Below are 23,856 nucleotides of genomic sequence, written 5' to 3' on the forward strand. Positions count from 1 at the left end.
ATTTAATCGCTTTGATAGAGAGGAAACAATTCTCGAGTGGAAAGTTTGAGAGTCCTCATGAGCATTTAAAAGAGTTTGAGAGATATTGTGAGACAATAAAGGCCAATGGAGTGACTTAAGAATATATTCACCTCAAGATATTTCCATTTTCTCTAATTGGCAGAGGTCTAGAATGGCTAGAGAAGGAGGTGCCCCCTAACTCTCTCACAACATGGGACCAAGGGACTACGACTTTCTTGAGGAGGTTTTATAACCATAGGAAGACCGCCAAGGCTCGGTCTTTGATCCAAGGTTTTCGCCAAAAGAGTGGTGAGTCTCTAAGTGCGACATGGGAACGATACAAAGAAGTTCAACGTCAATGCCCACACCATGGGATACCCAAGTATCAACTCATTCACACTTTCTATGGAGGTCTCACACCTTAAGGAAGAACAAGCCTAGACGCTGCGGCCGGCGATCCAATCATGAACAAAGGAGAGGATGAAGTGGAGTGTATTATAGAGGAGGCCGCAAAGCACTATGATGATTTGTATTAAGGAGAAAGGGATGCTACTTCTAGTAAGGGTGTTTATGCGTTGGAGCAAGCCAATGCAATCAACAACCTCTCTACCCAAATCTCCAAAATGACCAAGCAAATGGATGAATTGATGAAAGAGAGGTCCAATCCTCATGGCAATACCTCCCCTTCAACCAAGAGAGGCAATGGTATGGATACTTCCTCCCCCTCTTCTTACAATACAATGCCCCAAGGATGCATGTTTTGTTCTAATTGTGAAACCTATGATCATGATACCTCTCATTGTGTATATGCTTGTGAAGTTCAACCCCTTCCCCATGAACATGATGATAATATGGAAAATGTCAATGCTATGAATTGTGCTCCTAGAATGGGGAATGTAAGGAACTTGAGGCCAAACTCCAATCAAATGGGGAATTGGAATCAAGGTGGAAACCGTGGTTGGAACCAAAGTGGTGGTGGTTATGATAACCAATACCATGGTGGGGGAGGCCCTTCCAATTTCAATGGAAGAGGCTACTCTAACCAAAGGGTGTATGGTAATCAAAACCAACAACCTAATTCCCGATACCATGACCATCAAAATCAAAATTTTGGTGATCAAGGTAACATGGGAAACAATCTACAAAGCAATGTTCCTAACCAAGGCAACGAAGGAAATAAGGGTCAATATGTTTCTAACTATGCCCAAACTAATAGGCCTCCGGGTTTCCATCAACCCCAACTTCCTCCACCTCAACAACCTCTTCAACTTGAAGCCCCTCCAAATGATCCCGTGATGGCTAAATTAGATGCTCTATTGAAAATGCGTGAGGAGGATCAAAAGAAACATGAAGAGGCCCAAAAACGCACCAATGCTCACATGAAAATGCTTAAGACCCAAATTGCTCAACTTGCATCTAGTTCATCCCCTTCTTCTTCTTCTTCTTCTTCTCACATTCCAAGTCAAGGAGTCAACCCAAAACCTTTGTATGTTGTGACAACTAGGAGTGGGAAGGTAGTAGGGAGTGACCCTTTAGTTGAGGAAGAACTCCAAGAGGAGGTGGAGTTAGAGAATGAGGGTGAGAGAACCAATGAGCCATTGATTGTTGAAAAGGAAAAAGATGTTGAGGTGCCAAAGGAAAAAGAAGCCACCCCCTTGCCCCTAAATTGCCAACCTAGAGAGGAGAAGCTACCCTTTCCACAACGATTCGTGAGAGCTAAACTTGATGCCCAATTTGGGAAGTTTTTGGAAGTCATCAAGAATTTGCATGTTTCCGTTCCTTTTGTTGATGCTATGAAGTAAATGCCCCACTATTGCAAATTCTTGAAAGACCTTTTGAGTGGGAGAAGAGAGTGTGAAATGGTGAGCTTGATCGCCAATTGTAGTGTAATTCTTTCCAACAAACTTCCTACCAAATTGAAAGATCCGTGTAACTTATCCATCCCTTGTTCTATTAATGGCATTGAGTTTGATAAAGCCTTGTGTGATTTAGGTGCAAGTGTGAGTCGCATGCCCTATTCCGTCTGCCAAAAGCTTAGATTAGGAACCCTCTCCCCCACTAACATAACTCTCCAACTAGCGGACCGTTCCATTAAGTTCCCCATGGGCAAGGTTGAGGACATTCCCCTTAGGGTAGGAAAGTTCACATTCCCCGTGGATTTCTATGTGCTAGAGATGGATGAGGATGAGAGGATTCCTATAATTTTGGGTAGACCATTTCTAGCTACTTCTAGAGCTATCAATGATGTGAAGGAGGGTAAGATATCCTTGAAAATTGACAATGATTCCATTGAATTTGATTTGAATAATGTCATGCAACAACCATCCTCAAGTGGTGAATGCTATAGAATAGATGTTCTTGATACCGTGCTTAATTAATTTTCTCACTCCCACTTGAATGCTACTAATGATCCTCTCGAAAGTGTGTTGTTGAATGAATCAAAGATAGGTACTCACAAAGAAGACATACAATTCTATGAGGATTTGCTTGAGGAAAGAAAGAGGGAGTGCAAGGATGCGAGCATGGAAGAAGAGGCTCCTTACATTCATGATCTCTTTCAAGTTGAAGAAAGAGAAGAGAGCCCCAATGGTAAGGGATCACCAAAGGTAGACTTGAAACCTCTACCTTTGGGCTTGAGGTATGTATTTCTTGGTTTCGATGAGTCTTTCCCCGTGATTGTCAATTCTAACCTAACGGAGGAGCAAACCTCCCTCTTTATCAATGTTTTGAGAAAACACAAGAAAGTTTTGGGTTATACCATTGATGATATCAAAGGTATAAGTCCATCTTTATGCATGCACAAAATTGATCTAGAGGGAGATGCCAAACCCGTTAGACAAAGGCAAAGAAAGCTTAACCCTTCCATGCAAGAGGTTGTGCGTAAGGAAGTGGCTAAGCTTCTTGATGCGGGAATTATCTACCCAATTGCTCATAGTGATTGGGTATCTCCCGTACAAGTTGTTCCTAAGAAAGGGGGCATGACGGTAGTGAAAAATGATCATGATCAACTTGTGCCTACTAGGCTTGTTACCGGTTGGCGCATGTGTATTGAGTATCGCCAACTTGACACAAGTACATGCAAAGATCATTTTCCACTACCGTTCATTGATCAAATGTTGGAAAGTCTAGTCTTACAAAGAATTCCTTCTATTGTTTCCTCGATGGTTACTCGGGATTTTTCCAAATCCCGATTGATCCCAAGGATCAAGATAAGACGACTTTCACATGCCCCTACGGTACTTATGCGTATCGTAGGATGACTTTCGGGCTTTGTAATGCCCCCACAACATTCCAACGTTGCATGATGTCAATTTTTAGTGATATGATTGAGGATGAGATAGAAGTCTTCATGGATTACTTCTCCGTTGGAGGAGCCACCTATGAAGATTGTCTATCCAATTTATCTCGTTTCTTAGAAAGATGTGAGAGGGCACACCTCGTTTTGAATTGGGAAAAGTGCCACTTTATGGTGGAAAGTGGGATTGTTCTTGGGCATAAAATTTCCCATGCCGGCATTGAGGTTGATAGAGCTAAGGTTGAGGTCATTGAGAAACTTCCTCCCCCCACCAATGTGAGGGAAGTGAGATCCTTTCTTTGCCATGCCGGGTTCTATCGGCGTTTTATAAAAGATTTTTCATTAATTGCTAAGCCTCTCACATCCTATTGCAACAAGATAAGGAGTTTGTGTTTGATGATGCTTGTCAAGAGTCTTTTTGTAGGTTGAAAGAAGCCCTTTGCACCACTCCTATTGTCCAAGGTCCGGATTAGTCCCTTCCATTTGAGCTCATGTGCGATGCAAGCGACGAGGCTATTGGATCGATTCTTGGGCAACGAAAGGATGGGAAACTTCATGTCATACATTATTTGTCTAAAACTCTCAATGATTCTCAACGAAACTACACAACTACCGAGAAGGAGTTCCTAGCGGTTATTCACTCGTTTGAGAAGTTTAGAACCTACCTCATTGGTTCTAGGACAATTGTGTATACCGACCACTCGGCTCTCAAATATTTAATAGGAAAGAAGGAAGCTAAACCGAGGTTGTTAAGTTGGGTTTTAGTTCTTTAAGACTTCGATTATGAGATGAGAGACAAAAAGGGAGCCGAGAATGTGGTGGCGGATCACCTTTCAAGGTTTGGCGGTGCAAGGTTTGAAGATGATGGTTTACCAGTAGAGGATGCTCTAAGGGATGATGTGTTATATGTCCTTGAATTGAAATCGGAGCTATGGTATGCGGATATTGTGAATTACTTGGCTTGTAGTGCAGTACCTCCGGATTTCACTTCACAACAACGTCGAAGACTCAAGCATGAGGCCAAGAGATACATTTGGGATGATCCTATTTTATTGAAGAGAGAGGTCGATGGTTTGTTGAGGAGATGCGTCCCCAACGACGAGGTTCAAAGTGTTCTCCATATGTGCTACTCTTCTCCTTGTGGTGGGCATATGAGTGCTCAAAGGTTCTACAATCTATGCTCTTTTGGCCTTCTGTATTCAAGGATGCTTGGATTTTTGTTAAGACTTGTGATAGATGTTAACGGATGGGGAATATTTCTAGGTGGGATGAAATGTCGTAAAACCCCATCCTTGAGCTTGAAGTTTTTGATGTGTGGGCTATAGATTTCATGGGCCCTTTTATTTCTTCACATGGGAACAAGTATATTTTGGTTGCTGTTGACTATGTCTCAAAGTGGGCGGAGGCCGTGGCTTCCCCTACGAATGATTCTAAGGTAGTGGTTAATCTCTTCAAGAAAGTGATTTTCCCAAGATTTGGTGTTCCAAGAGCCATAATTAGTGATGGGGGATCACATTTCAAGCACCACACCTTCGTTCGACTTCTTGATAGATATGGAGTGTCTCACAAGCGGGGGCTTTCTTACCACCCTCAAACGAGTGGTCAAGCAGAGATCACCAATTGGGAGCTCAAGGTGATCTTGGAGAAGATGGTTGCTAGAACAAGAAAGGATTGGTCTTATAAACTCCTCGACTCTCTATGGGCATATAGGGCCGCCTTAAAAACTCCAATAGGGACCACTCCCTATAAGCTTGTTTATGGAAAAAATTGTCACTTGCCCGTAGAGATGGAGCATCGAACCCATTTGGCGATCAAGCAAATCAACTTTGACCTCCATAGTGCGGGTGAACAAAGGCTTCTCGAGCTACATAAGTTAGAGGATTTGAGGATGAATGTTTACGATAGCGTAAGCATGTACAAGGCGCGGACTAAGGCTTTGCACGACGCTCAAATTGTCAAGAAGAAATTTGTCAAAGGCCAAAAAGTCCTCCTATTCAACTCCAGCTTGAAGCTTTTCCCGGGCAAGCTTAGGTCAAGGTGGAGTGGGCCATACATTATCACGGAGGTGTTCCCATATGGTGCTTATGAGATTTCCCAAGACGGGCATACTCCATTCAAAGTGAACGGTCACCGGCTCAAGCCCTACTACGAAGGATTCCCAAGTGATGAACCAATTTCTGTTACTATTCTTAATATGCATCATTAATTTGACCCTCCTTGATTGATTCAAGGAACGTCGAGCTAACGACGTAAACCAAAAGCACTTCCGGGAGGCAACCCGAGTCTCTAACCCTTTTCTCTTTCTTCTTTTCTTGATGCTTTGCTATTTTCCTATCTACAATGTTGGATTGTTGGATTTTTGAGTTTTCATTGTGTTGGAATTTTTGGTATGCTTTGCTTTAGCATGATGGTATGCTATTTAGTGTGTTTTGAAGAGGGGTGTTTGTACATATTGTGTTGCAAAATGAGCATTTTTTTAAAAAGCTAGGTTGTTCGACCGAACTCCCTGAAGGTTCGGTCGAACTTTTTGAAAGGTTTGCCCGAACCTTCTTGAGTTTGGTCGCACCTCCTCTGGAACCTAAATTTGAAAACTTTCTGCTAGAATTACATAAATTAAGAATCTAGAGTAGGTTCGACCGAACCTTAGGGGGGTTCGACCGGACCTCAGTTCGCCCAAACATTGCTAAGTTCGGTCGCACCTCCTCTGCAATCAAATGCTGGAAAGTTTTTGCCCATTTTGTAAATTTAGAGTTATAGAGCAGGTTTGACTAAACCTTGAGCAAGTTCGGCCGAACTATTTCAAGAGTTCGACCGAACATACCCATGGTTCGGCCGAACCTTTGTCGAATTTTTTTAAAAAAAGGGGGGGCTGCTCATTTCATTCGACCCCCTCTCTCTCTATTCTCCTCCTTCTCACTCTAAACCCCATTGCAATCCCCTCCTACAACCTCAAATCTCCATCAAAATCACTCCAATTTTCTCTTTTTCTAACTTATTTTCCATCATCTACTCAATTTCTACAATCTCCACCAAAAATTCCACACAAAAATCCCATCTTTTCATTTTTCCCCAATTTCTAGGGTTTGAGTGCTTTGGTGTTTTAGGGTTTCTACTTACTTACAATCAATTGTGGTATGGTTTTCCTACCTTTTGCAAGTTTATTTCTTCAATTTCTCATAGTTTTACCATGTTTAAATGTGAATTGTGGTATTCTTAAAATTGTTAGTAATAACTTGTTTGATTCTTGTGGTACTTTGGATTTACTTGTTGCAATTGATTGGTAATTGATAGTAGGACATGTTGTTATCATGATTATGCATGTATACCTTGGTTTTATTTGATCTCAATGTCTTTGCTTAAAAATGTTGATTTCATGCTAGGGTGTTCATGCTATGATTAAGAAATTCATGAGTTGGTTGTTGTTGGAGATTGATTCTTGTTGTTTTTGGTTTGATCTTGATGGTTTGGTGAATGATTATCATGTAATTAGGGGACATCATGCCAAAATTCGCCTAGACTTTGTTAGGACTTATATATGAATGTCATAGGGTTTCTTGCCCATCCCTTGGTTTAAAGGTGTCCATTTATGCCTTGAATTATATTGTTGTCATCTCTTATCAAATTGTCCTAATGATAGCTCTTGGTAATTTTGTAGAATCATGGTATTTGGCAAGAGCAGGTCAAAGAGGAAGAGAGTGGGTGAATCTTCTTCAACGAGTTTCCCGCCTCCTCCCGGCATAAATGATCATAACATAATTACTCCGCCTCCTATCTTTTATTTTCTCTTTCTTTGAGTGTTAGTCTAGGTTTAGCTTAGGAAGAAGTTGAATGGTTTGAGGATGTTTGCTTTTGGTTCTATGAAACCTGGGATCGTTGATGTTGTTATCGAACGATCACTTGTATGACGATTGGGATTTAATTAGATTATATGCCTCGTTTTTGAACCTTTTTAATTTCTTCCTCTTTCTTTTGTTTTGTTTTTCTTTTTTTTTTTTTTTTTGTGTTACAAACATGACTATGACAATTTGAAATGATTTTTGATGTGGAATGTGCTCATTCATTTGGTTGTGTAAGTCTTTTATGATGTTGCATCTTTGAATACTTATCTTCCTAATTGATGAGGGTTTGCACGGTTTGAGAATGCTTAGGGTTGAGTTAGACACATTGTAAGCTAAGGTAGCCCGGTTTAGAACTTTTGAGGACATTTGAACCCCTAGTTCACTGGAAAGTGGAAAGATGGAGTTGCTCTCTATAGTGGATAGGATTCCCTCTAGTTAGTATTTGCTTATTTCGTTCTTATCCCATGTGAGCGTCATTTGTTCTAGCCTTCATCATTCTTGTGAGCGGCATTTTGGATCCTTAACTATGCATGTCTTGATCTTTGTGTTGGTATCTAGCTCCCAAGATCATGACCAAACAACTCTAGAGGAGGAAGAGGGCATTTCTTCTCATTTTTCTTTGTTTTCTTTGTGTTTTGTTACAAATTTGGTTTTCATTTTTACAGCCACCTACTTGCTAACCAATTTGAGCCTTATTTCCCTTTCTTGACTTATCCATATTAAAACCTATCGGCCTATGTTCTACCGACCCTTGTAGTTAGTGAAGCATTGGCTTGTGAGGTTCGAATTTGAGAGTGTTGGTTTTGAGCAAGTAAGTTGTGTAATCGGCTCAAGTAAGGTTATGAAAGTTGGTTATGAAAATAATATGCAAAAAGTTTGTGAAGAAGGTTGCAACACATGAAAACCAAAAAAGTCGAAAAAAAAAAGAGAAAAAAATGACGAAAAAATGAAATGAAAAAAAAAAAAAGAAAAAAAATGATGGAAAAAAAAGGATGAAAGAAAAGAAAAGGGATGAAGTAATGTTGTGAGGTTTGTATTAAAGGTTGTAATTTGAGGATAGGTTCAATTCTTAGGTTGTTCTTGAGAGATGGACACTCTTTTGCTTCACTTAGGATTTGCCACCAAAATTTTCAAATAGATTCCCAATCTTAACCCCTAGCCATGACATTACAACCCTATTTAAGACCCTTGGACTTGGAGGAGCGCGATCAAAGACCGGTGGAGGGAGATAGATTTCAACCCTATGGAGAGAGTATGCATAGTTGAGATGTCGGGATGACCTTATGATTCCACACAAAAATATCTTTTTCCGGTTCCCTCGAGGAATCATGAGGAGCTAGTTAGGGGATGACTTGAAACTAGTGCAGAGAACGTGGACCGTCTTGGTTGGGGCTAGGTGGAGAGTGAAGTCATTAGTTCTCTATGCTTAGCTTAGGTTTGTCTCTTTCAATTCCGAGCATCTTATAACGTGTTTTCCCTCATTGAATCGAGAAAGGTGAGTATTCTTTGGTGCATGTCTTTTCGTTCGTGAGTGAAAATTGTAATGGAAATTTGGAAGAATTTGAGTGAAAATTTGATGAATGAGTGTAGAGATATGGTGCGGTTTTGAAGAAGGTGAAAGGGGGTTTGCGTTCGTGAGAAATGAGGGTGAAGGGGAAATGAGGGAAAAGAAAGAAGAAATAAGAAGAGATATGCACGGCAAGGGGGTGCGCGGCTGTGCGCGCCCGCGCCAGCAGCTGCCTCATGTCTTCGCCTTGGTGCGTTCATGCGTGGGTACATCGATAACTATCATTCCGGGATTATGGACCCCATCATAATGATCAGTTTCTAAATGTGAAAAATGTGGGTTCAACACCACAAATAATGGTAGCACCACGATGGACTCACCAAGTTCCAATTTCTTCAAATATAAGCACAAATTTCCTAATTTACCTTTCTAACAATTCTTACCCCTTTTACCTCAAAATTTCAACAAAATTGAACATAAACACATTAAAAACCGCAAAACAGCATTCCATAGCTCGTTCCACTTGATGTAAACCAACTCCAAGAATTCAACCTATAAATCCAAAGTAAAAACAAGTGAAATAAAAGAAAAGAAACTAAAAGAAAGAAAATTAAGAAAAATTGAAATCAAAAGAAAAAGTTAGAAATCTCCGGGTTGCCTCCCGGGAAGCACTTGCTTAAGGTCATTAGCTTGACCCTTCCTCCAAATCACGGAGGGTCAAAGAACACCACCTTCTTCAAAGTGGAGGAAAGAGTAAATTTCACTTCAATTTCTAATAACTTCTCGTTGTTGCTTCATGAGACTTCATTCGATGATTCCTCAAAAGCAAGCTTCTCTTTCCATAACCTCATTCTCTTTCTCTTTTTCCTAGAATATCTTGCTTTCTTCTTGATTTTGTTTCTCTTTGTAGATGGTTCCACGCCATCAACACTCTTAGTATCATCGTCCTCCTCTTGAGGGTAGAGCTCAAACCAATGAGGAATGTCAATCTCCTCCTCGTCTATGAGCTTGGGTAACTCCTTTTTCTCTTCACTAACCTTCTTGCAATCAAAACTCAAAAGCACATCATCACAATTCTCAAGAATATCGTTAGTTGAAGAATCAATCATGCATACATTATCTACAGAGCGAGGGGAATTAACACACATGATTCCTTTCACAAAGGACAAAGACTCATGCATCGGTTTTAGCTCAAAACTTTCCTCATTGTTACCAACTCTCAAAGTAATATGACCTCCCTTAACATCAATCAAAGCACCCGAGGTAGCTAAGAAAGGTCTCCCTAAAATGATAGGAATATGGTCATCTTCCGCAATCTCTAACACAATGAAATCAACGGGAATTGTGAATTATCCTATCTTAAGGGGAACATCCTCAACTCTTCCCTTTGAGAACTTGATGGATCTATCGGCTAATTGAAGGGTCATATTGGATGGAAGGAGCTCACCTATCTTAAGTCTCTTGAAGACGGAATAAGGCATGATACTAACGCTAGCACCGAGATCACAAAGGACATTTTGGAACAATTTTCCTTTGATTTTGCAAGGGGGGAGAAATTCCAGGGGTCTTTCAACTTTTGGGGTAAGTCATTATGGATAAAGGCACTACAACACTCCCCCAAATTCACCGGTTCCACCATATTGCAATCTCTTTTACCGCTCAAAATTTCCTTAAGAAACCTAGCATAGTTTGGCATTTGTTCCAAGACTTCGGTGAAAGGAATAGAAAGATGAATTTTCTTAAGCATCTCAATGAATTGTTCAAGTTGCTCATCCAATTTGTGCCTATTGAACTTTTGGGGGTACGGAAGTTTGGGCTTGTAAATCTCATCTTTCTTCTTCTCTTTCTCCTTTGGCTCTTCATTAGATTTCTCACTCATCTTGCTGGACTCTTCATGCTTATTCTCTTTGCTCGAATCACTCTCCTCTTCGCCCTCCTTACTCTTCATAAAGACACTCTCTTCATGAACCTGACCACTCCTAGTGGTGATAGAACAAACCGGTTCCTTAGGATCAATTTCTTGCGAGGGTAAAGAAGATGGGCTAGCACAATCTTTCAAAGGGTTAGCTAGTTGAATGATTTGGTTCTCAAGCAACATTCCATGAGTTAATAGGCCATGAAACATTTTGTCACTAGAGGATATGCAATCATCCAACTTCTTGGCTTGATCTACCATGAAATTCGCTAGCCTACTGTAGACACCCATTTGTGTCTCCCCAAAACCAAACCCAGTGATGAGCTCCTTTCACATCGAATCATAATCGAATGAAACGAAAGTGTGGAAAGGTCTAGTGTTGCGGAAAGTTTTATTTCTTTTCTTTTCTCTCTGTTTTTGAAAACTTTATTTTAAGAAAAACAGCCAATCCAGTTTGGTTGGTCCATGATATGGGTCCAATAGTGGTGTAGTTGGATGGGGATTACAAAGACCTTTCCAACGATATATTATAAGCCCAATTCCGATTAATATTGAGGAATTTATGGCCAATTTACTAAACTGGGCCCGGTTTGAGTTTTAAGTACGGCCCAATGATCTAGGGGAGGGCCTAATATGATTTATCATTCCTAATGTAATTAGGAATGGTTTTGGTCTTCTAGAACATTCTAGAAGGTTTTATCATTCCTAATTCAATTAAGATTCTTCAGAGTTTTAATTAGATCAAATAGCATTTTCGACTGAAATTATATTATTTTATCTTCCAGTACAATAAAATTATCATATTTTCGAAAACGCGTTAAAATCCGGTTTGGCGTCCAACCCCAGGCCTTGGCGTCTGGAACCAGGATTGGCGCCAGACGCCAGTATTGGCGCCTGGCGCTAGCCACTGGTCCTGGCGCCAATGAGCCAAGGCTGGCGCCAAAGTTGGTTTTTCGATCTTCAAACTCTGTTTTGATAAATTATCTTTTTTGGATGTTTTTCTCTATAAATATCGTATCATAAGCTCCGTTTTGATGGAAAGATTATCAATATTCATTCACCGTTTTCATCTACAATCATCAATCGTCAACAATTACTTTATGAATCATTGATCTTTTAGCATTCTTTCTAAACTTTGCTCTTTAATACAAAATTCCGCATTCACAAGATCTTGAAACACCTAGCCATATTCGAAGTTGCCTTCGCCCTAGACGTGAAAGGTTTTAATTTCTGAGGGTTTGGTCCCAAATCTCTCTTTCAATTATTTAAGTTAATTGCTTTGATTATTATTTTCCTTGAAGTTACTAACGCGTGTATTTTGTTATTAGAAAGAGGTACGAGGCATCAAAGTAAGTACTTTAATTGATCTTATTGATATTATGATCATGTTTATATTGTTATTATGATATTCCTAGTATCATGTCTAGGGTAACAAATATATTAAATATGATTGTTACGATGCTTCCTATGTTCTTCCTAATATTAATTCATGTTAGTATCATGTTAGGACTAAAGACTTGATTTTTATTGCTTAGTGACATGCTAGGGTTTGTTATTAATCTTGTTAGTATCATGCCTAGGATCTTGCTATTTTTATTATGCTTTAATATTAACATGAACATGATTAAAATTATAATTGTTATAATTTATGATGATTGTGAATAATATTATTATTATTATTATTGTTTTGATTATGATTATAATTTTATTATAATTATTATTAATGATGTTGATTTTTATTATATTGCTTGATATGCATATTGTTTTTTATTGTTATTGCTTGATCACCTTTTATGCATGTTAAAGGGAATTGGTATTTGCAATCACGCTTAATAAGATAATTAATAATCTTGTTTAGGGTTAATTGTGATTATAAATTCAAGTGATCGCCAATAATAGTTTATTTGTGCATTAAATTCAACCAACATAGATTAAACAGGTTTAGGGTTAACCTATTGATTGTATGTTAGTCAGAAAGCGCACATGAATACGAGCAGAATAAAGTAGAGGCCTATTATTAGGGCAGGTTCAATCTCTTTTAGGTTGGATTTGTACCTTCATCCCCGGACCCTTATTTGGTTCATGACCTTATGGAGTTGATGATCTCTTGGATCGTTAGTGGGTGTAACCTTCACCTCGTGAACGGTTTACAAGTTCCTTAAAAACTTGTTGGCGACTCTTTTGCTCTATCTTCTTCCCTTTTGGACGCCACCGTACTTTAGTGTATGATCACAGTGGGGTTCAAGCTAGTGGGATTTAAAGGCTTGAAACTATTCCCCACACCTACTCATAAATTGAATTTGTTGATCATAGGAATCATCACTTTGGCATTGAGTTATTGGAGTAAATTGGGTGAGGAACCCCTTTGAGCATCATTTTGAAAATTTCCTCTACTTTAGTTACTCCAATTACCCTTATCAAGATTTTGGCTGGAAATTTGACTATAATTACCATAACCTTGGTTATGATCCCCATATTCTTGGTCGTAGCTTTGATTATTACAACCAAAGTTGTTATGGTTACCACGAAACCCTTGGGTTACTTGGTTCTTATAACCACTATATTTTTTATAATTATCGTAGCTCCAATGGTTGTGATAGTTCCTATTTCCAACATTCTTTTGAGCATTAACTCTAGATCCGAAATCACTATTACCAACATAATTCACATGCAAATTTTCATTTTCATCGTATTCATCCCATCCATCACAAGGAACATTTGGACAATTAGAAGCATCATGATCATTTCTTCCGCATAAATCACAAACCAAACATTCTCCAATCATGAAACAAGAAGCAAAAAGAGGGTTAGAGTAAGAGGATGTACCTCTCCTCTTAAATTGGGAGGGAAGATCTTGTGCTTGTGAAGATGAATTTTCAAGCTTAGCTTTGATAGAAGCCCCCTCCTTCCCTATGTCCGAAAGTAGAGTAGACAATTTGTTGATGGCATTGACTTGATCAACCGACGCACACTCGTTTGTTGACTCTTCCTCAACCTCTTGCCAACTCATGTAGTTCCTCACTACGTCATCTATCACATCAACAACCTCTTCCACCGTCTTGTTCATTATTGGGCCTCCGGCTCTGGCATCTAAACTCGACCTACCTTGAGGACTCAAACCACTATAAAAAATTTGAATTATTTGGTAAGTTGGAATTCCGTGGTGATGGCACTCTCTTTGATACTCTTTGTACCTCTCACATGCTTCATAGAGATTTTCATAAGGCCTTTGCTTGAAATTTTGGATCAAAATTCTAGCTTCCTCTGTTTTCTTTTGAGGGTAGAAACGGGATAAGAATCCTTTGGTAACATCGTCCCATGTTCTTACAGAATTCGGCTTGACCTCCTTGTCCAACCATTCCACAGCTCACCCTATGAGGGAAAAAGGGAACAATTTGAGCCTTATAAAATCTTGTGCAACCCCACTCACCCTAATAGTGTTGCAATATTTCTTAAATTCCTTAAGGTGGTTGAGAGGACTTTCATTCGATGCACCATTATATTTTCGCCTCTCGATCAAAGTAATCATTGCCGGCTTGATTTCAAAATCACTATCCGGAATCAACAATGGAGCAATCCCGCTCTCATACTTATATGCACCCGGAGTACCCAATTCCTTCAATGTAACCCTTTGAGCTTCTCCCATGTTCACTTGCACAAACAATCTTAAACAAAATTATTAGTAGCACGGCTACCAATGTAGCCTAAAGAAGAAAATCTTTTTGTATTTTTTTTTTTTTGATATTGAGTGAAATAGACTCAACAACAATAGCAATCATCTACGCCACTCCCTGGCAACGACGCCATTTTTTATCTAGGGCGAGACTAGGTCGTTGAAAACTAATCTACCCTTGGTCAAAACAAAATTTATAATCTCTCAACACACCCCTACACAAAGCATAGAGTAATTCGAGGGTTGAACAACTAGGAATGGGAGGTGAATGCTAAAGTCAAAGCTAAACTATTTTGAACCAATGAAGTCAGGTGTGTCTATTCTACCAACCAAACAATCGAAATGAAAATCAAACTTATCAAGTACTAGGGTATGGATCCACATAAACTCGTAATTAATTCAACTAATTGGGATTGGAGATGACTAAGTCAAGCGTTGCGAGGGAAAATCGATTAAGCAATCAAGAGAATATTGTAGGCTAATCTCGTAGAGGTCAAACTAGCGCCAACTACGAGAGACTCTTGCTAGGAAACTTGCAAACCTACTCAATCAACAAATGCAAGTCACAAATCAATTTTCCGTATCAATGTGAACCTACAATGAAATCTAGTACGTGAAACTTAGGTTGATCACTCCTAAATTAAACACACACATGCACATAATCAATCAACCAGTTTAATCACAACATCAACTCCATCAATTTCCCCCCAATTAGCATAAATCAATTACTCATATATGCTTCACCATTTCCCTAGCCAGAAAACTACTTACTATTCATGGAAATCATCATCAAAACTAAACTAAGCAACAAATTCATCATCATCATCATATTAATAAAAAATATACCAATTCAAAAATCAATCAACTTGAACAATTAACAAAGAAATTGAGATCAAAACAAAGATTGCATTAAAGTAAAGAAATCCTTACAAACTTTCTTCAATTCAAATGGACAAAAACACTTGGAATCATCAATCTACAATCATCAATTAAGAACTTCTTTCTCTACAAACTAGAGTTTCTCTCTCTAAAAATCTAACCTAATTCTATTCTAATTACTGAAAAATTGAACTCGAAAAAACTTCTTCTTTAAAAATAGAAAGAAAATCTATATATAGTAAAACTAACTAAGATAAGTTAGTTAGACCGTCCCCAAATAAACCCATACAGGCGCGGCCAACCATCAGGGGGAGTGCGGCCGCGCAAAACTGGGTACGGAACAGGGATCCAAACAGGCGCGCCCACGCCACCAGGCTGCGCGGCCGCGCCATGGTTGCGCGCGCCCGCGCCTAGGAGCAGGGCAGCCCTCTTCCCTATCATTCTGATGCTCCACGTGCGTTCCACTTAATGCTCTTGATAAACACGGGACCTTGTAGTTTCTAAACTCCATGTTTGCGGGTTCAAGACTAGAAATCATGCCCCCATGGCTTGAATGCATAGCTCAAGGACCTTAGGAACTTGCACTTCTCCATGCTTGAGCTTCAAATGGAGAACACTAGACATCTTAATCAATGTCAAACTTGGTAAAAGGCCTCAGGAAACTTGGAAAACGACCTTAACCTGAAAAATAAAGGAAAACAAGCAAATAAAAGAGAAAATAACAAAATAAACCAAGAAATGCATAAAGAAAGAAATCCAACTAAGAAAATGCAAACTAAAAGAAATAAAGAGTAAAATCAAGGAAACTCTAAGTAAAAGAGCTATAGAATAACATGAAATTCACCCTAAAAAGAACCAATTGAGTGCCATAAATGACCCCTCATCAGAAGCATCGATTGTGATAGGGATTCCTCCAACTATGGCTTTTACCTGTTGGTGAAGAGATGAAGGGACGGCCTTGAGGTCATGAAGCCAAGGGCGTCCCAACAATAAATTGAATGAAGCCTTAATATCTACCACTTGGAAGGTAGTGGCATGTTTTATTGATCCCGTCATTACATTCATAGTGATTTTTCCAAGAGCTTGGCAACAAGTATTGTCGTAGGCTCTTATTCCTTGTGTTGACGAGGTTAAGTCTTCATCCCTTATGCCTAACATTCTCGCAGTTCTGAGTGGAAAGACATTAATTGTCGATCCATTGTCTACAAGAGTCATTGGGACATTCATCCTCGTGCAGACTATTGTGAGATTTAGTGCCTTGTAATGCATGTCACCTTCTGGAGGTAAATCTTTGTCAGAAAAAGTGATCAAGTTGATAGGACTAGGGAGATCACTCGTAAGGAAGTTAGCCAACCCCTCAAGAGTGGTGTCGGAATTTATCCCTATCTTATCCAAGGCATTCATTACCGCCAACCTATGTTCTCGAGACGTAGCTAGAAATTTTCATACGTTCATTTCGACCTTGGTCTTCTTGAATTGTTTGACAATGTCATTATCTTCTATAATAGGTATGGGAACTTGTTGCACGGTAGGAATAGGTTGTTTAGAGATGGGAGGTTGCATTCTCCCGGATCTCGTGAGGACGTCTATGGGTGAATTCTCTTCATCCCAAAAATTCCCTATTGAATATGACATTGAAAGTGGAGGTTCTTCCATGTCTTTTAGGTGGACGTCTTCATCATCGATGTCCCAAACCCCATTAATGCTTATGTCTTGTTCTTGTGGGATTTGAACTAGTTTCTTATCATCAATCATCTTCTGAATTAAATCCTTGAATTTAAAACAGTTTTCAATGGTATGTCCCCCAGATTGATGGTATAGACAGTAGAACCTGTCTGTCCTCTTTAGTGATTCAAATGGTCTCGATTCGAGAGGTTTGACCTTACCATTCTCGGAGAGCATTTTGAACATTTTAGCATAGAAAGTCCCAATTGGAGTATAGAGTTTATTACTCTTCTTGGGTGTGCCAATTACTTGGAGAGGAAATTCTTTCTTCGTCATGGGTGGAATCTTAGCATGCTTGCTCTGAAGTTCCTCTCCTTGTTTCTTTGCTAATTCAATAGCTTCACGTAGTTAGTCTATTCCCTCCCACATTTACCATATAAGAATTCGCACTTCTTCTTTGGTTGCTAGTTCTGGAAAGTCATCCATGGAATCGAAAAAGGTTTCCTCCTCTTCTTCGATAGCATGAATTTCTTTGACAGGTTTGATGAGGGATGAGAGATCAACATGGTTTTCCTCATTAGAGATGGCGAAGGAATCGGAGAGAGGTGCATTATTGATGCTTGGCTTCTTACTTACAGGGGGCAATGGTAGTTTGTTGTTATCAATAAATCTTGGATAGCTTCCTTAAGCTTCTAACAATTCTCAGTGAGATGTCCCCTACCTTGTTGATATTTGTAGTGTGCATTGGGGTTCCAATTAGCTGTCCTCTTTTCAACTAGTGGGTCCCCAAATGGTCCAATAGGAGTTATAAGACCTTTTGCATTCAGTCGATCAAATGTGGTGTCATAACTCATACCGATAGGAGTAAAGTTCCTCCTAAATGGTTTCTTTTGTCCTTGGTTGTTCATAGCAAGGACTCCACTTCAATTAAAGGTGCTAACATTATTTGAGTGGGTGGTTTTGGAAGAAGAAGGATTTTCGTTCTTCTTGCCTTTCCAGCCACTGTTGGAGTTATTTTTAGCAGCTTTTTGTTTAGCAAGGTCGTCTTCAATGTCAATCCCAATATCATAGACGGCCTTGAAGGTGTGTAAATTGTTTTGATATTTTAGATGCTTGGAGTATTTTTCCTGGAGGTTCTTGATAAACAATCTCACATATTCCTTTTCACTTGGTACTTCAATCATCCTAGAAGAGGTTTCTCTCCATTTATAAAAGAAAGAAGTGAAACCTTCATTCTCTTTCTGTTTAAGTATTTCAAGTTCCCTATGATCATTTTCAACTTGAATATTGCATTTATACCTATCAATGAAAGCGTTTACAATTGATTCCTAAGTAGAGGTTTTCTCTTTTTCAAGAGAGAAGAACCATTGCTGGCAAACGGTTTCAAGAGATAAGGAAAATAAAGAATGAAATACTTTTCTATCAACACCCTTAATATTCATTATTGTTTCAAAAGCTCTTAAATGAAAATAAGGGTTATCAGTTGCCTTGAATTTTGGGATGTCGTTGGCATTGAACTTCTATGGAAGAAGCTCCTTGTCCACCGAAACCCCTTGTGAACTAATGCCCTAGAACCTGTAATCATTAGATATCTTGCTCAAGCTTTCTTGCATGAGCTCCATTTGTTGTTGCTTCACATGGTCATTAATTTGGAGGGTTAAGGTCTTTAACAGTTCAGTAACACCAGCCATTTGCTTCTTGAGCTCATTAACTTCTTCTTGACTCGCCATCATCTTCTTAGCTTTCCTTTTTCAAGCGATTGGTTTGTCAAAAAGTTGTACTTGAACAAAAAGGTTGTCTCTGATTAAACGCCCTTCCTTTCTTGACCACGCGCTGTAAATTAAACCATTTTTATTTTAATAACTTGACTCAAATTGACTTTGACTTTACGGGTTTATAAAGAAAAAGAAAAAAGAAAAAATAGGGTGTATATTTTTGGGAATCAAGTATATGGGTTCAAACAAGTGGTTTAATTGGAGGATTAATATTCGACTTACCCCCCCTAAAAAAAATGACAGAAAACACGCGCATACAAGACTCTCTAAACATGGTCAAAGTGTACATACATATTAGTGTGTGCTTTATTTGTGAGTGCAAGTGACATGCTTTGACTCTTGTGTAAGACCATGGGACTTAGTGTCTAGACTCAATTAAGGACTTTACAAAGATATTGTTAATAACAAAATAATCAAACTATTTAGCAAACTGTTTAATTAGACTCGTCATGATGACTCGAGAAAAATGTTGAACTGTCGCCAAAGCAACAAGACTGTCGCCGCACACTACAGTGCAGCGCCATGTGACAGAGTTGTCGATTGGCGTTGCACAGCAGCGTGTGGCGCTGAAGCCCAAATTTTTGCGCCATTACAGGAGCATTAATCTGGGACTGCTTTCAGTATTTTTACTCTACGGGACTTGCCTAAAGTCGTACTACGTCAATTCTGATTAAATTATTAGACTTTAATTGCTCAAATTAATTAATTAATTAATTAGGAAAAGTCCTTTTAGTCATTATTTAGTTTATTTAAGGCTTAAACACAAGTCAAACAAACGGTTAGGAAAAACACATAGAGTATGCACAACAAATAATTCACAATTAGTCAAGTAGGCACAATATGATGCAATGAGTTTGCAACCTAACCATGGCTTTAGTTCTCTAAAGTTTGGGATATGGGTTAGTCAAAGAGGGTCCATGGTTATGAGCCCGTATGCACCTCGCGGAAGCCTTACCTTTGGAAGGGTTGGCGTGAGTGGAAGGGACCACGCTAGTTAAAACTCGCTTCCATAGTTTGGTGAATTCAACACTCTCGGATGTACCCTTTGTTGCACAGAGCGTTCAATCAGGTAGATGGAGCATGAATTCCCATAGGGTTTCTCCATATTTAGAACACATATGGGTTTCAGAAAAGTGAGAAAAACTCAATCAGGAAGTAGAATCAAGCCAACAGTGCTAGAACTGGTCAAAATTAGAACTCATATTTTTGGCTCGGTATTGGAAAAACGCAGCGCCGGCCAACAGAGACCATCGCCGCAATATAGCCTTGTCGCCTGGCGACAGAATTGTCGCTCTGCGATAGAGCCATATCATCGGCGATAGGCTTTGTTTGCTAGACGCCAGTTCCTACATGCCTCAACAGCTTTCTGTGTTCGATAAAATTTTCCAGTTTTTCGCAGCATTATTTCAATTCTAGTTGTGAAAGATATTCCTCAAATTTCCTACGTGTAAAAAATCCTATGTTTTTAACTCATTATGGATGGTCTTTCCAATGAGATCTTTATTTATGCATATGACAATAATGTTAATCAAAATTACGCACATGAAATACTTAGAACTTTTCGAGTCTCATCCACTCATTCTAAATCATTGCCGAAATAAATTCCAGGAATTAAAATAGAAATCCTCCCCAGTGGAGTTGCCAAAAACTCTAGGGAATATTTCAAGCATTACCCCAAACTTGAACCCTACTGTGATCATACACTTAAGCATGGTGGTGTCCAAAGGGAAGGAAGCTAGAACAAAAGAGTCGCCAACAAGTTTTAGGAACTTGTAAACCGTTCACAGGGTGAAGGTTACACCCCGTAACGATCCATGAGATCCTCAACTCCAATAGGTCTGGAACCATGACTGGAAGTTCGGGGATGAAGGTACAGATTTAACCTAAAAGAGATTGAACCTGCCCTAATATTAAGATTCTACTTTATTCTTCTCGTATTCATGTGCGCTTTCTGACTAACATATAATCAATAGGTTAACCCTAAACCTGTTTAATCTATGTTGGTTGAATATTAATGCACAAACAAAACTATTATTGGCGATCGCTTGAATTATAATCATATTAACCCTAAACAATATTATTTATTATCTTATTAAGCGTGATTACAAGTACAAATTCCCTTTAAACATGCATAAAAGGTGTGATTAAGCAATAACAATAAATATAATCAAGTAACATAATGAATAATAATCAAAATAATAACAATCATAATAATCATAATAATAATTAAAATAGTAATAATAATCATGTTATAAATAAAACATGATAACATCAAGATCCTAGGCATGATACTAACAAGATTAATAACAAACCCTAGCATGTCACTGAACAATAAAAATCAAAGCTTTAACCCTAACATGATACTAACATGAATATTAGGAAAGACAATATAAGGCATCATAGAAATCATTAATGACATTATATTCTTTACCCTAAACATGATACTAGGAACTTATTGTTGTCACCCTAAACATCAAACTAAGAAAAGCATCCCAACATGATACTAGGAATCAAACATCCTAACATGATACTAGGAATCAAAATAATAACTTAAACAAGATTTCTATATAATATTAATAAAACAATTAAGCACTTAATTGGATGCCTCGTACCTCTTTTTAATAACAAAATACACACATTAGTAACTTCAAGGAAAATATAAAATTAAAATTAAATTGAATAATTGAAACAGAGATTTGGGACCAAACCCTTAGAAATCAAACCTTTCACGTCTAGGGTGAAGGCAAATTCGAACTATGCTAGGTGTGTCTAGATCTTGTGAATGCGGAATTTTGTATTTGAGAAAAGGCTAGTTTAGAAAAGAGAGAGAATATCAAGAATTTCTAGATAAGAGTTGGTGATTGAAAACAGAGGTTTTAGGAGGCTTTTTATAACGAAAATCAGTCGGATTATGATAAAAAAGAATCAGATTTTCGAAAAGAATAAAACACGACGCTGTCGCCAAACACGCCCCTATCGCCAAACGACAGACATGTTGCCGCAACGCCAGGCCTGTCGCCAGGCGACAGCCTGTAGTGCGGCGCTGCAGTTAGTTTTTCCACGCATTTTCATATTTTGATAAAATTTAAGCATACAAAGGGTAAAACTATAATTTCCTTAAAAACACTTCTTTTATTCTAAATAAAACTCTTAAAAACACTTCTGTAATTTCCTGCTCAAGATCATTTGGTTAATTCTGATGATGAGTGGAGATTGGTGGGGAAAAAGACTAAAGCTCGGACTTCCAGATAGACTCATCATGTTGTTACTAGGGTGAATGCTTAAAATGCTTTAATGGCTGATGAGGAGGCTGCTAATCCTATCGGGGGTGATGGTAATCCCCCTCTGGTGCCATGATTATTACAACTTGGAATAGTAGGGGTCTGAATGATCCCAATAAAGTGAATGTTGTTAAGCAGTTACTCAGAGATCACTCTATTGATTTTATAGCTATTTTAGAAACTAAAGTTAAACTACATAAATCTGATTCTGTAAAAAAGAATTTTGGCAAGGCTTGGGAGTGGATTTGCAATTATTCTTTCTCTCCCAAGGGTAGAATCTGATGCTGTTTCTTTGGATGTTATAGCTGTTAATGAGCACTTTTTTCATATTGTTATCTCTACTAAGGATTTGCAGCATCAAATTACATGTACCTTTGTTTATGGGTTGCACTCTATTCAACATAGAGCTTCTATGTGGACTGATATCAAAAGTTTAGGTAATATTTAATTACCTTGGCTATGTATTGGTGATTTCAATTCTGTCTTGTCTTCTCAGGATAGGCTTAATGGGAATCTAGTTACTGACTATGAGGTTAAGGATTTCCAGGATTTTGTTCATGACTTGGAACTTGTTGAAATTAAGAGTAAAGGTTCCTTTTACTCTTGGAATAATAAGGGTCATGGAATGGATAGGATTGCTACCAGAATTGATAGAGGTTTGGTAAATGAAGCTTGGATAATGGCTTATGGTCAAACTGAGGCTGTCTTTCTCTCTCCTTCTTTGTCTGATCACTGTCCTGTTTTGGTGGATTTGGTTCACTCTGTTGCTGGGAAGGGAAAACCCTTTAGATTTCTGAATTACCTTGCTTCGCACAAGGATTTTCAGGAAGTTGTGTCTTCTCATTTGAATGTCAATGTTACTGGTAACTCTATGTTGCAAGTCTGGAAGAAACTGAAATCTGTCAAGTCTTGTCTTAAACATCTGAATACTAATCATTTTACTAAGATTACTGACAGATTGGAAGCTGTAGGGAATATTAATAGCATTATCCTAAGCTTGAACCCCACTGTGATCATACACTTAAGTACGGTGGCGTCCAAAGGAAAAGAAGATAGAACAAAAGAGTCGCGAACAAGTTTTAGGAACTTGTAAGCCGTTCACGAGGTGAAGGTTACACCCCCTTAACGATCCAGGAGATCGTCAACTCCAACAGGTCTGGAACCATGACTGGTAGTTCGGGGATATAGGTACAAATCCAACCTAAAAGAGATTGAACCTGCCCTAAAAATAGGCCTCTACTTTATTCTGATCGTATTCATGTGCGCTTTCTGACTAACATGCAATCAATAGGTTTACCCTAAACCTGTTTATCTATGTTGGTTGAATATTAATGCACAAACAAAACTATTATTGGCGATCACTTGAATTATAATCAAGATTAACCCTAAACAAGATTATTAATTATCTTATTAAGCGTGATTACAAGTACCAATTCCCTTTAAACATGCATAAAAGGCGTGATCAGTCAATAAATATATAATCAAGCAACATAATAATAATCAAAAATAATAATCATCATAATAATAATAATCATCATAAAATAATCATATTAAAGCATAATAATAGCAAGATCCTAGGCATGATACTAATAAGATTAATAACAAACCCTAGCATGTCACTAAGCAATAAAAATCAAATCTTTAGCCCTACCATGATACTAACATGAATATTAGGAAAAGAATAGGAAGCATCCCAGGAAACACAATTGTCATATTTGATATTATAAATTACCCTAAACATGATACTAGGAAAATCAAAACACCCTAACATGACACTAGGAATCATAACAACCTAGACATGATTTCTATATCATAATATCAATAAATCAATTACAACACTTACTTGGATGCCTCGTATCTCTTTTTAATAACAAAATACACATGTTAGTAACTTCAAGGAAAATAATAAACAAATAATTAAATTAAATAATTGAAAGAGAGATTTGGGACCAAACCCTCATAAATTAAAACCTTTCACATCTAGGGCGAAGGAAACTTTGAACTTGGCTAGGTGTGTCTAGTGCTAA

At 38.4% G+C, this 23,856-nt stretch overlaps 2 non-coding genes across 2 annotated transcripts; one reads left to right on the forward strand and one right to left on the reverse strand.

Annotated features, from left to right (window-relative positions):
• Positions 1 to 270: 270 nt before the first annotated feature.
• On the reverse strand, positions 271 to 376 carry LOC145608541 (small nucleolar RNA R71). The gene has a single exon (XR_014105832.1). It is a non-coding gene; the product is annotated as a small nucleolar RNA R71 (small nucleolar RNA).
• A 13,335-nt stretch (positions 377 to 13,711) lies between these two features.
• On the forward strand, positions 13,712 to 13,817 carry LOC145608116 (small nucleolar RNA R71). The gene has a single exon (XR_014105729.1). It is a non-coding gene; the product is annotated as a small nucleolar RNA R71 (small nucleolar RNA).
• The last annotated feature ends 10,039 nt before the right edge of the window (positions 13,818 to 23,856 follow it).

This window comes from Chenopodium album, chromosome 2 (assembly GCF_948465745.1).
Source record: "Chenopodium album chromosome 2, dcCheAlbu1.1, whole genome shotgun sequence".
NCBI classification, from domain to species: domain Eukaryota; kingdom Viridiplantae; phylum Streptophyta; class Magnoliopsida; order Caryophyllales; family Amaranthaceae; genus Chenopodium; species Chenopodium album.